General features: G+C 38.9%; 3 long non-coding RNA genes across 3 annotated transcripts in view; 2 read left to right on the top strand and 1 right to left on the bottom strand.

Annotated features, from left to right (window-relative positions):
* The window catches only part of LOC143718418 (uncharacterized), a 227,329-nt gene that overhangs the window by 141,872 nt on the left and 73,096 nt on the right, over positions 1 to 12,361 (bottom strand). The gene's annotated exons all lie outside the window — the stretch shown is intronic.
* LOC143718375 (uncharacterized) lies at positions 6,860 to 9,521 on the top strand. Its single transcript, XR_013196332.1, has 3 exons — positions 6,860 to 8,458; positions 8,580 to 8,724; positions 9,128 to 9,521. It is a non-coding gene; the product is annotated as an uncharacterized LOC143718375 (long non-coding RNA).
* LOC143718403 (uncharacterized) lies at positions 9,577 to 11,333 on the top strand. Its single transcript, XR_013196369.1, has 2 exons — positions 9,577 to 9,642; positions 10,573 to 11,333. It is a non-coding gene; the product is annotated as an uncharacterized LOC143718403 (long non-coding RNA).

Raw genomic sequence — 12,361 nt, 5'->3', positions numbered from 1 at the left:
CACAAAATTCGGTGGGACACACTGGATTCCGGACATCAAGTTCTTGGAAATAGATTACATAACGTTTTAAAAAATTTGCAATTAGACTACAGTTACTTTTTGATTACAGGATTACATATAACTAACAAAATGGCAGTGAATTAATCATAATTTATTGAATCACCCTAATTTTTCTTGTTATCTTTTTAAATTTTAAAAAGTTACAGTTAAACAGCTAAACAACAAGTGGACGAGGAGGGTGAGATGCAGAGGAGAACTGGCTTTTTTTATGTCCAAACAGGTGCATGGGTGGAGTGGCCCTATCCGATGCTCTAATAAGTTACTACAAACCACAAGACCCAGAAGTGGTGTAAGACATTTTTAGGAGTCTTAGGAGGCCACAAGGCCTTTAGGGAGACTCTTGTTGAGGAGCTGGCAGACCTGCTCCATCACACACTCCACGCACATCACATCACAAGCCTGTGCATATCACTGGACACAGCACTGCAGGTCGTCACACTTCGTGTGTGTGTGTGTGTATATATATATATATATGTGTGTGTATGTTTTTAAATATTTATAAATATAGTTTGAGTTCTAATATTAAAGTGTTTTAGTACCATGGCACTTGTTTTGTCTCTTTATTTGTTTTGTTATGTGAAAAAATACACATTTTTTTTGTTTTGTTTTTTACAAAAGCTTTTGTTATTTGTACTGGGCTTAACTAACTGTGCCTGGTCACGATTCATGGCACCTGCATATTTCTGCCCTATTGCTGGTTTGATTGCTTCTATTGGTCTCATTTGTATGCTAAATGATGTTAAATGCAATAGTGTTAGAAAAAACCTCCCCATGAATGGTCAGCATCTTCCATTACAGAAATTGTTCTCTGGCCCATCCCTGCCTGAAGAAGGTTTAATTCTTCTGTGTTTGTGGGTGTCTTCTCCACATATTTGTTCACCAAATAGAACTGAATCGGGAAGCATTTAATGGTACTGAGCCTTTTTACGTAAGGAACAGAATTTGTTCCCTTTCTCCCTGGTGATTTTCTTTTGGTAAATCTCTTCCCAAACAGTCCTGGGAAGGATCTATAGAAGAGTAAAATAAGAAATGAGACAGGGTAAGATGCATTAAAGAGACAAACAATGTTAAGCATGGCATACATTTAATTTTTAAATGATGTAAAATGAATAAAAAACAACAACAAAAACAAAAAAACCAGCCCTGCTTAGCTCTATTGCCTGAATATGACAAACCTTGTCATGTTCTGCTCAATGTCATTACCAGTATTCCTCTGGTTTGGAGAATCTGCAGAGACTCCTTATGAGAAACCGGCAAAAACACAATTTGCCATTCAAACAAAGACTACTATTTTAATAACAAAGTATATAACATTTCTGAAAATTATTTTTATAATCAGAAATACTGATAAATATAATATAAGTATTATACTAATACTTATATTTAAACAAATATAAGTATTAGTATAAAAATTATAAGTATAAGCATTAATAGGCGGATAGTTTAGTGATATGTCAGATATCACATATGACACATCAATATCTGAGATTCCACACATACACATGTGCTCTAGTGCAGACAAATCTAAACAAAATCTGAGCAAAAGTAATGTCGTGTATTGCAGCATTTAATGTAAACAAACTACCGTTAAGTTAATTGTGTCGATTGGCTTGCCTAACGTCGGTTCAACATTAACGTTACTTCATTCATTCATTCTGTATCTATTTGTAAAACACATTTAAAACAACCCATGGTTGACCAAAGTGATGAACAGGAGAGAATAATCAGTACAAGGATAATAATTCCTCGTTTTACCTCTTTTTTCTCAGACATCTTGGCTGATTCCTTCCCTCAAAATCGGCGGGTAAAAGAGAGAGGCGGGAGACTCAAGGACAGGTGACGTTTAAAGTTACCAATCAAATGCTATGTGACGTCATCCGCCACTGTCCCAGCCTCCAAAGTCTCAAAAGTCAACTTAGAACGCGCGCGCGTATACTAACAGAGCGCTCGCGGTGCAGAATTAGGGCCCGTTCACATATCGCGCCTAAAAACGCGTAGAAAACGCTAGGCGCACGCGTTCTCTTTTTTCCAAAGAAGCGCTAGGGCGGTTGCGCTCCGGAGGCGTCTGTCGTTGCTAAGCAACCATCAGCTGCTCTCTCCGTTACATGAAGGAAATTTCAGCAATGGATTTCCACCACCGAAAAACCCTTGCTGTAACCCTGTTACAAGACTTATTTACTCAGAAAAGTAAAAAACGCAGTGTTTGGGTGCACCGTATACTACAGAAACGCAAGAACCATGGGGAATTTCACCAGCTGATTCAGGAACTCCGCCTGGACAATGGGAGGTTCAAAGCCTATTTCAGAGTGGACAAGGACCAGTTTGATTATATTTTAAGAAAAGTTGGCCCAAGCATTGGTAAACAGAGCTTCTGCCGTGAAACCATCTCTCCTGCCCAACGGCTCTGCATTTGTCTGAGGTTAGATATAACTGAAGTGGTCATAAAACGCCAGAAATAGCAAACATACACATTTATATATAGAATATAGAACAATTCGTTATAAACAATGATGGATTTAACAAGAAATAAGTTGTGAGCATTCATATTTTTAGTAAATATATGTTTTACTAGTAGTGCAGCAGTTTACAGCGTTGTCCATATGTATAAAAATACCACAATTAAGTTATTCATATATAAAGTCATTTACGAATACTAGTAGACCTAATGCCTATGTCAAAGCATGACATCACAGTGGTGAAAGAAGTATTTCATTTCAGTACAAGCAGAGTTGAGTAAGTTACTCTTAAATATATGTAATTTCTATCAGTAAAAGGGATAGTTCACTTTGAAATTAATTTTTAGTATGTTTTAGTTTACCTCAAGGGCATCCAAGATGTAGGTGTCTTTGTTTTCACAGTATTTTCAATTTTGATATTTTTAGGTCAAGGCGTTCTTGTCTGTCAGTCATATAATGCAGGTCTATGGTCACCACCTCAAAGAGCATGTCTGCGCTCGTTGCATTGATACACGTTGCATTTATACACATTGATAACCACTCGTTTCATGTCTTAGGCCAGTCATGCTTTGACATAGGCATTAGGTCTACTAGTATTCGTAAATGACTTTATATATGAATAACTTAATTGTGGTATTTTTATACATACTTTACACACACTAAATATAAATGTACATTTGTTACAGATATCTTGCAACTGGGGATTCATATAAGACCATCGCCTTCAGTTATCGCGTGGGTCATTCTACAGTTGCAGGCATCGTAAAAGATGTGTGTGAAGCCATATGGGACAACCTTGTGGAAGAATACATGCCACCACCTAACAGGGAACGCTGGCGAGAAATCGCAGCTGATTTCCAGCAGATGTGGAATTTCCCTAACTGTGTTGGGGCAGTAGATGGCAAGCACATAGTGATTCAGGCCCCTGCGTCCAGCGGTTCCCTTTATTTTAACTACAAAGGCTCCTTCTCAATTATTCTCCTTGCTGTTGTTGATGCTCGGTATCGCTTCCAGGTGGTGGATGTTGGAGCTTATGGCCGAAGTAGTGATGGTGGTACGTTGGCTGTTTCAGCATTTGGAAGAGCTCTCTGTCAGGGCAGCCTTGGCATACCAGAGGACAAACCTCTCCCTGGTGCAGAGCATCTGGGGCCTATGCCACATGTGTTCGTTGCGGATGAAGCCTTTCCCCTCAGACGCCACATGATGCGTCCACATCCTGGCCAGAACATTGGGAGAGAGAAAAGGCTGTACAACTACAGGCTTTCCCGGGCCAGGCGAATGGTGGAGTGCTCATTTGGAATCCTAGCGGCACAATGGCGGCTGTACAGAAGAGTGCTAGGAGTGACCCCAGAAATGGCAGAGAAAGCTGTTAAGGCTACCTGCATCCTCCACAACCTTCTGAGGGTAGATCAGGCAGAGGATCATCCACAAGCACCGTCATCAGAACCTGACTCCACTCCAAGGGCAATGGGAGATCTCCACAGGATGAGCAGCAACAACTCGTCTCGCGAAGCTATAACCATCAGAGAGAAATTTACCCAGTATTTCTCATCTACCGAGGGTGCAGTCCCATGGCAGGAGAACATTATTTGATGTTACATTATAACAAAGAATAAGTGAATAACCAAAGAATAAACTAATCTGTAATATACTACTTAATAAAATAATTACATTTTAATACAACTTGCCTCATTTTCAAATTAATTAATTTATTGATCAGTTCAATTGTTTTAGAAACATTCACATGTATTAATCAACATTGTAAAAATACACGTTTTAGTTAAACAATGAACAAAAAAAGTAAATAAAAATAACAATAACATATCAATAACAATAATGTAATAGACAATCACCTCTGTCTCCACTGACTAACCCCCCCCCCCCCCCCCACCACCACCACCACCACCACCACCACCACACACACACACACACACACACACACACCTCACTCAAACTCAGCTTCATAAAGAACTTGCTCGATTTTCATTCGCACTTCTGCTTTTCTCTCAGGAGGAAGTCTCTTAAATGTTCCAACGAGACTCATGAAATAGAGTTCATCGTAGTCTTGAGGTTTACTCAGGTTACTTAGAATGCTCTTCTGGAATTCAGAGAGGTCTGGCTCTGCACTTCTCCTCCTTTTTCCCATTGAGGAACATCTAGAGACCTGGGTGACAGGTGTAGGACACAGGGACTGGATGTTTGTTAGCTGACTGCTGTTGCTGCTGCAGGTCGATGCCAGGGGCTCTGGCTCTACAGGAAGTAGGGTCAAGGTAATGAGACCCTCACTTTGGCTGTCCTAGGAGAATAAAATAAAGTTATTTTAGCAGAAAAACAAATCATGACTTAAGATTGATGAAGTATGTTATTATGTATTAGCTTTTACTCCAGTAAATACTGCATATTTCAATTATCCAAATACTAACAGCTACTCTTACTTTCTATATATTATCCAAACTTCTGACTTCAAACTTCTGTAGAAAGCTACCTCATTACGTTCAGAGCCTAGCTGATCTGAGGCCTGTGGGATGTTGGATGACGTTGGCCTCTCCTTCACAAATCGCTCCAGAAAGCTGAGAGCATTTGTGAACTTCCATTTTCTCTGACTTCCTCCCTCAGAGCCACTTCTCTTCTCCCTTTCTGCTTTCCTCTCCTTTATATACTTATCCCTCAAATATTTCCACTTCTTTCTGCCCTCATCCTCTGAATAAACATAATGATTAATGTTCAGAGGACAGATAGATGCATGTAACATTACCACTCTCAGAAAAAAAGGTACAAAAGCTGTCACTGGGACTGTACCTTTTCAAAAGGAAAACTTTTGTCCATTTTAGGTGCTAATATGTACATTTTAGGTGCTAATATGTACATTTAGGTTCTAATATGTACATTTTATGTGCTAATATGGACATTTATTTGCTAATATGTACATTTTAGGTGCTAATATAATAACTGACAGTCATTTTGCATGACACTGAAAAATGTTATCGGCTAGCATGACTGACAAACCAGTTAGTAAACATTAATGTAAAACAGTATTATACTTACCAGTTATTCCAAGCTCCAAGGCTATGTGTCTCCATGCATTATGCCTCTTATTTGAGTCAAAATAATGAGGGCTTGACAAGTCATAAATTTCAGGAAATCCCTGGACCGCAATGATGAGCCGTTCCTCCATTTAGTTCTGCTGAGGTAACAAAAATGGCGAGGAAGCTGATTGGTTGGTTCGTGTCACGTGACCTACGGTGCGCTTGCGGCATTCTGAAAAGTTGAGATGTTTTTATCTCGATGCGGCGCGGACGCGCCTGGAAAAAACGAGCGCGTAGCACCACGACCGCGTTGCTTCCATTATGAGCGCGCAAACCGCGCGCCTCCATTTGAAATAATGAACTTGAGCGCGCAAAAGACGCGATATGTGAACGGGGCCTTATGAGTGAATTGTGCGCGCTCGTGGTGCAGAAACGCGCCCGCACGTGTATGATATTCTGCGCGCGTATGCTGTTTTTTATGAGGCGCCGAACTGGACAAAAGTGAAGCGAACTGCGCGAGAGAGACCGAGCGTGTCAGTGCGCGCGAGAGAGACCGAGCATGTCAGTGTGCGCGAGAGAGACCGAGCATTGTGGGAAGCCAAACAAACCAAAAGTGGGACGAGACAGCGGGGGTTTACAGAGCTCGTGCCGCGCTGACATGTCATCTGCGCTGTTCAATGGTCCGAGCCGCGCGGCCGATTCGTCAGCGCAGCGCGGACGTGTTTCCTAGCGACACCCATTGGGCAGCGCGGCGCGAACAATCCTCACCAGCGCTGCGCTGACCAATGTAAACAGATACAAGTTCATACATTTACATTTTACTGTGAACTCAATTAAATTTTACCCATAAACCTTTGCTATTAATGTAAATGAGTGAGGTAAAATGGCTAGGCGCATTGTGGAAACCATTTTAACTACTCCTGACATTTTGAATAGAATTGAGGAGGCTCTAGGGGAGAGAGACATTCATTCAGAAAATGAGAGACCAGGGGCGGAGCGGGGGGGTGGCTAATTGGGCTTAAGCCCCGAATGGTTTGTCAAAAGCCCCGAATCTTTTAGGTTTTTTAAAATAACTTCAACTTTGTTTAATTTCCTCTCAGAATTTCTGATGGAGCGGCAAAAAATTAAACAATGTGCGTGGTGGCGGACGGTAATGCATCGCGCATCACTGCCAACTGCCAATAAAAACTAACGAAGAAGAATATAAATTAATCTTCTTCGCCGTTGTCATCAGGGGTTGGCCGCTTGCGGGCTGTTGTATGTTTAAACCGGCGTCGTAGCGAGCTTACTGGCTAACCGGCTGAAGTTATTATGGACATCATAAAGTTTTTTTATACGGAACACTAACAGTAAACCTCAGCGGCCGGAGAGAGATTCAGAAGCAGCGTCAGACGAACCGCGGACAAGTGTTACATGTGAATCTGCTGTTGTAGGCCTAACACTTGAGTTAAGTGATGACAACAATTCCAAGTACAGATGCATCAATATCGTCAATAAGTTATTTTCCCCCCCATACTTTAATTTAAAAAGTAAATCTTTAATATATTCTAGATTCATTACATAAAAAGTTAAATATTTCAAGCCTTTTGTTGTTTTAATCATGATGATGGGCTTACAGCTCATGGAAATCAAAACTCCAGTACGCCTATCTCAAAATGTATTAGAATTTTAGAACAAAGAATTGTTTATACGACCTGACAAGATCTCTAATCAGCTAATCAACTCAAAACACCTGCAAAGGTTTCCTGAGAATTCAATCTGTCAGTTTTGTTCTGGTGGTGCAGCACAATGACCTTTTCCACAATATTACATTTTTTTGAGATGCGCCTGTAATAATGTAATAAACATATTAGTATTTACATAATTAAAGGAATTGTTATGGTGAACAGTGATAATGAATAAATGGTAGCAGCAGAGTATTGCTAATTAAATGAATATCACTGTCCACAATTTTATATGTAAGCTTTTTGGGCAACGCATCATTAATTTACTGTAACATATTGCACAATATCATCAATATTTAATGCAGCAATTCTGAACAAAAAGTATACATATTTAATAATAAGACACAGGTCTTTGGAACTTTTATTGCACACATGAGACTTAAATTATTCTCAGCGAGTTAAGGTGGCGTTTTGGCCCCAGTCTAAAAGGGCTGCTATATAAGTTTTACACGCCACCAGATACCACTGTGTTTTACCTATTTAGGCAAACTTAAAAATAGTCAGATAATGGTTGCCTCTTTTTAGTTGCCAGGGGTGAAAATGAGTCATCCTTAACATTTTTGGTGTTTTGGATTCACTACAGCTGGAGAACAATTACATACAAAATAGGTTGTAGGCTCTACTCTGTGATTTTTTTTTTTTTTACTGAGTAGGCCTAACTATCATAATTTTCCCAGGTAGTGTATAGATTTTTAGGCTTTCTAATATCTCAAACAGCCTGAAACATAGTGCATTTAGCTGACGTAAATGGGGAAAAATCTCCAAGGGAGTATGCCCCTGCCTGGACCGCCCCTAGGTTTGGGCTAAGCCCCGAATGTTTACATCGTCTGGCTCCGCCCCTGGTTGGAACAACTTAAGGGTGAGTAAATGATGACACAATTTTCATTTTTTTGGGTGAACTATAAAGGTAAAATACATTTGTTATTGTCTTAAGAATAGTGAAACCATCACATTTTAATTCTAACTTCCAGATATCACATCACAGCTGAACAACTTTTACAGTTGAGGACAACTGGTATGTCATGGGTTTCCATAGCAAACGTCCTTGGCATTGGTTTGTCGACCCTTTCTCGAAGGAGTGCTGTCTTTGGACTACTCAACAATTATGATGCAATTCCAAACAGTCAGCTGGATGACATAATTCGAGACATCACTGCACACACTTCAAATGTTGGTGAAAGACTAGTACAAGGTAGGCTGCACATTATTTACTTATACTATTTTAAAAAATCTGTTTCAATACAATTTTTATAAATTATATTTCAGAAATGTATTTTATTTTTATGTTTTCATTTTCTTTGTTTAATTTCAAGGAAGCATTAGAGGAAGGGGGTTTAGAGTCCAAAGGCATCGGGTTAGAGAGAGGATCCGTCTTATGGACCCAGCAGGAACTTTGATTCGAAGAAGACGGCTCATTAGAAGAAGAGTGTACAATGTGAGAGGATCAAATCATTTATGGTATGTAAACTGGACAATGAAATATTGTACCACTGACAAATCAATATCAAGAAGATATATATATATTTTAATTGTTCATATTGCGGCGTGTAGCCTACCAGTATTTGTCTCAATTTCATTTATAAACAACAATTTTTCAGGCAACTTTTATTATTAACAACCAATTATTTATTGGTTGTTAATAATAAAAGTTGCCTGACAAATGATGCCGTTTACATTTATGTAAGTATTAAGTTGAATTGCAGTTCTGGGCAGCCAAGAGCTTGATTATAAAATCATATTTTTTTATTCACTGTAAAAAGAGGTAACCTGCAATTTTTACCTTAAAGAGTTATCTCTACACGGTACTTATGCTTCAATTTCTTCTACTGTCAAATTAATCCTCTTTTTATTTATTTTAAAGGCATATTGACTCTAACCACAAACTGATTTCATGGAGATTTGTTCTTCACGGCTGCATCGATGGATTCAGCAGAACGATTATTTATTTGAGATGTGCCACAAACAATCGTGCCAACACAGTACTGTCATTTTTTCAAAACGGTGTCTCTCAGTTTGGTTTACCTTTAAGAGTGAGGGGAGACAGAGGTATGGAAAATGTACATGTTGCACAGTACATGATAGAAAGAAGAGGCGCAGACCGAGGAAGTTTTATTGTGGGAAGAAGTGTGCACAACCAAAGAATTGAGCGTCTCTGGGGGGATGTAAACAGGGTTGTATCGGACTTTTATAGGCAGCTATTTCAATACATGGAGCATGTGGACATTCTACACCCAGAAAATGAGATGCACTTATGGACCTTGCACTATGTTTTTCTTGGGAGAATTCAGCGGTCCTGTGATGAGTTTGTCAGACAATGGAATTATCACAATCTAAGAACGGAGGGTGCCATGAGTCCACTGGCATTGTGGAATTCTGGTATGATTATTGAGCCAAACCTTGTCCTTAATGCATCTGACATAGAATACTATGGCATTGACTTTGTAGGGGAAGATGAGACTGACACACGGGCCATCACAGTTCCAGAAAGCACTTTAAGAGTTAGTGTTGCAGATACTGATAACCTTCAAACATTGCTGGATCCCTTATCAGATGATGGAAACTATGGAATACAGCACTACTTATTTGTATTTAACTATATATCATCACGCTACACATAATACAAATTTACACACATGACACAAGAATTCAGATAATCCTGAATTATTAATAATTTTCAAAATCCATTAGATATATTTTGAACCTTTTAGGTTAGTAAAATGAATCCATAAAACAGTCAATTTAGTCCAAGTATTTTATAGACAAATACAGTTGTGTTCTCAGTATGTCCTCTGTAAATTGTGTAACAATAAACTATTGAAATGTTTTTGAACTTTCAGGCAAATGTAGTCTTTTTTTATCAGAACAGTCACTACAACTCATTTTTAAAGTTAAAACTGAATTGAAAAATGTCAATTTTCGTTAGAGGTGAACTATAGCCTTTGGACAAACATGTCTATATTTGTAAAGAATAGTTAACCCCAGAATGAAAATTATCCCATAATTTCCTCACCCTCAAGTCATCCTAATTGTATAGGACTTTTTTATTTTTATTAAGAATTTGATTTAATATTAATAGAATTGTGTTCGACTGAAAGAAGAAAGTCATATACAACTAGGATGACTTGAGGGTGAATGAATTATGGGATAATTTTCATTTTGAGGTCAACTATTACTCTAATACTGTATATTGAACATTTGGAAAACCATGGCAGCATGATCAAGAACATGATCAAGAGAAAGATTCAGAATATTATACCAGATCTACATTTTTCCAAACCCAACTGAGCCTTTTACTGCATCTATCAGCAGGTTTTCTAACTCTGATTCATCAAGTACCCCTCTTGGAAGGAAAAGCACCATTGAGCATGTTGATGCATAAGGCAGTCTCCGGCATCCATCTTCTTGAGTGTAAAAGCCAATTTCAGCTTTTTTGGGAAAGCCAAGAGGAGGGACAGCATCAGCACCGGTCATGAATGTCAGAAGATCCTCAAACATCAGAGAGGTCTCTTTTTCTGTTAATCACATGATAAAACATCAATTCCCGGTTTCATAGACAAGGTTTAAGCCTAGTCCTGGACTAAATGTTTGAGCTGTTTTAATTGAAAGCAACTCAAACTTACATCTCTTAAAATATGTCCGTGTCATTGTTTTGTCTGAAGATGCACAACAGTATTTTTTTTTTCTAAGGCACATTTATTAAATCTACTTAAATGCCCTAATGGAACAAAGGCCTAATCCTGGCTTTATCTAAACCAGGGGTGGGGAACGTTGATCCTGGAGGGCCATTGTCTTGCAGAGTTTAGCTCCAACCCTAATTAAACACACCTGAAGCTAATCAAGGTCTTCGGGATTGCTAAAGTTACAGGCAGGTGAGTGTTTTTTTCAGGGTTGGAGCTAAACTCTGCAGGACAATGGCCCTCCAGCATCAACGTTCCCCACCCCTGATCTGATTATGTATCCAGGCCCAAGTGAAATAACAAAGCTCTTAAACCAACATTATAAATGAAAATACATTAATTATATTACAACCTACCCTGAATGCTGTTGAGTAAACATTCCCAAGCAAAGATGGTGTCCTCTTCAATATGTCTGTGGTTGCTGCCTTCATGACTCCAATTCACAACAAGAAGGTCTTTGAACTCACTTCTCGTCAGTGGCTTCTGAGTGTTAGTGAACAGAGGCTTGAATGCCATCCAGTTGTTTTCCACTGTCTGCCAAATTGATCCACATGAATTCATTCCTGCCTTAAACTGTGAAATCATGCTAGCAGACCTGGGGTAACAAAAAGATAACACTCAAAATATAGGTGTTTATTTACGTTTAACTGCACTGTTATAAAATTGTTTTAGGTTTGATTACTAAATTGCAGTTTGATATTGACTTAAGATATGTTGGCTTCTTTTACCTAAGATAAATAAAGTGTTTAATGGCCAGGCTGTAAACTCTGGGCATTTCAGGAAGGCCAGCATTGTAGATCGAGGGTACCCCACATTCTGCAATCCAGTCTCCAAGAGAGGCCTTCAGTGAAATTAGGTCTCCCACACTTTTGCACTGCTTGATCTAAAAAGACCAGTTTTAGACAATATTAGATTACCATTTAATTGTTCATCAGGTTAAACATATAGGTGATAATAGGCTACCTGTTGCAACTTTAAGTGCACTTCATCATCTGGCAAGTCATGAAAATCAAACCTATCCAACTGCCCTTCCTGTCCACACATCAACAAATACAAAGCCGGATGGAGGGCTTTAATGCCTGGGCCTCCATGAATCAGTGACCAAGCAATGAGTTTTCCACACGTGTAAAACCGGTTCTGTTCTAAGGCTGACTGGTTGTAGGCAAAAAAAACCTGGCCTTGCTTTCCTTCAAAAATTCCAAGTGCTGACTGTGCCTCGATCATTAAGAGCCTGATGGAAGGAAAATTATATTTGTTTTAACATTATATAAATTTTCAACTCAAAGTAGTCTATTACTAGTTGTTTCAGTTTATTACTTCAAATAAAGTTAGAATTAGTTTAAAATGTATATACCAAGTAAAAATGTTTGTGGGCGAACTGTAGTACACAGAATAAGTACATTTATTTTAGTTAGAGC

Source organism: Siphateles boraxobius, unplaced genomic scaffold (assembly GCF_051911475.1).
Source record: "Siphateles boraxobius isolate OS27281-9 unplaced genomic scaffold, OSU_SipBor_1 61, whole genome shotgun sequence".
Classification (NCBI taxonomy): Eukaryota; Metazoa; Chordata; class Actinopteri; order Cypriniformes; family Leuciscidae; genus Siphateles; species Siphateles boraxobius.
Note: the sequence above shows the minus strand (reverse complement) of the source record. Positions and strands in the feature narration are given on the sequence as shown.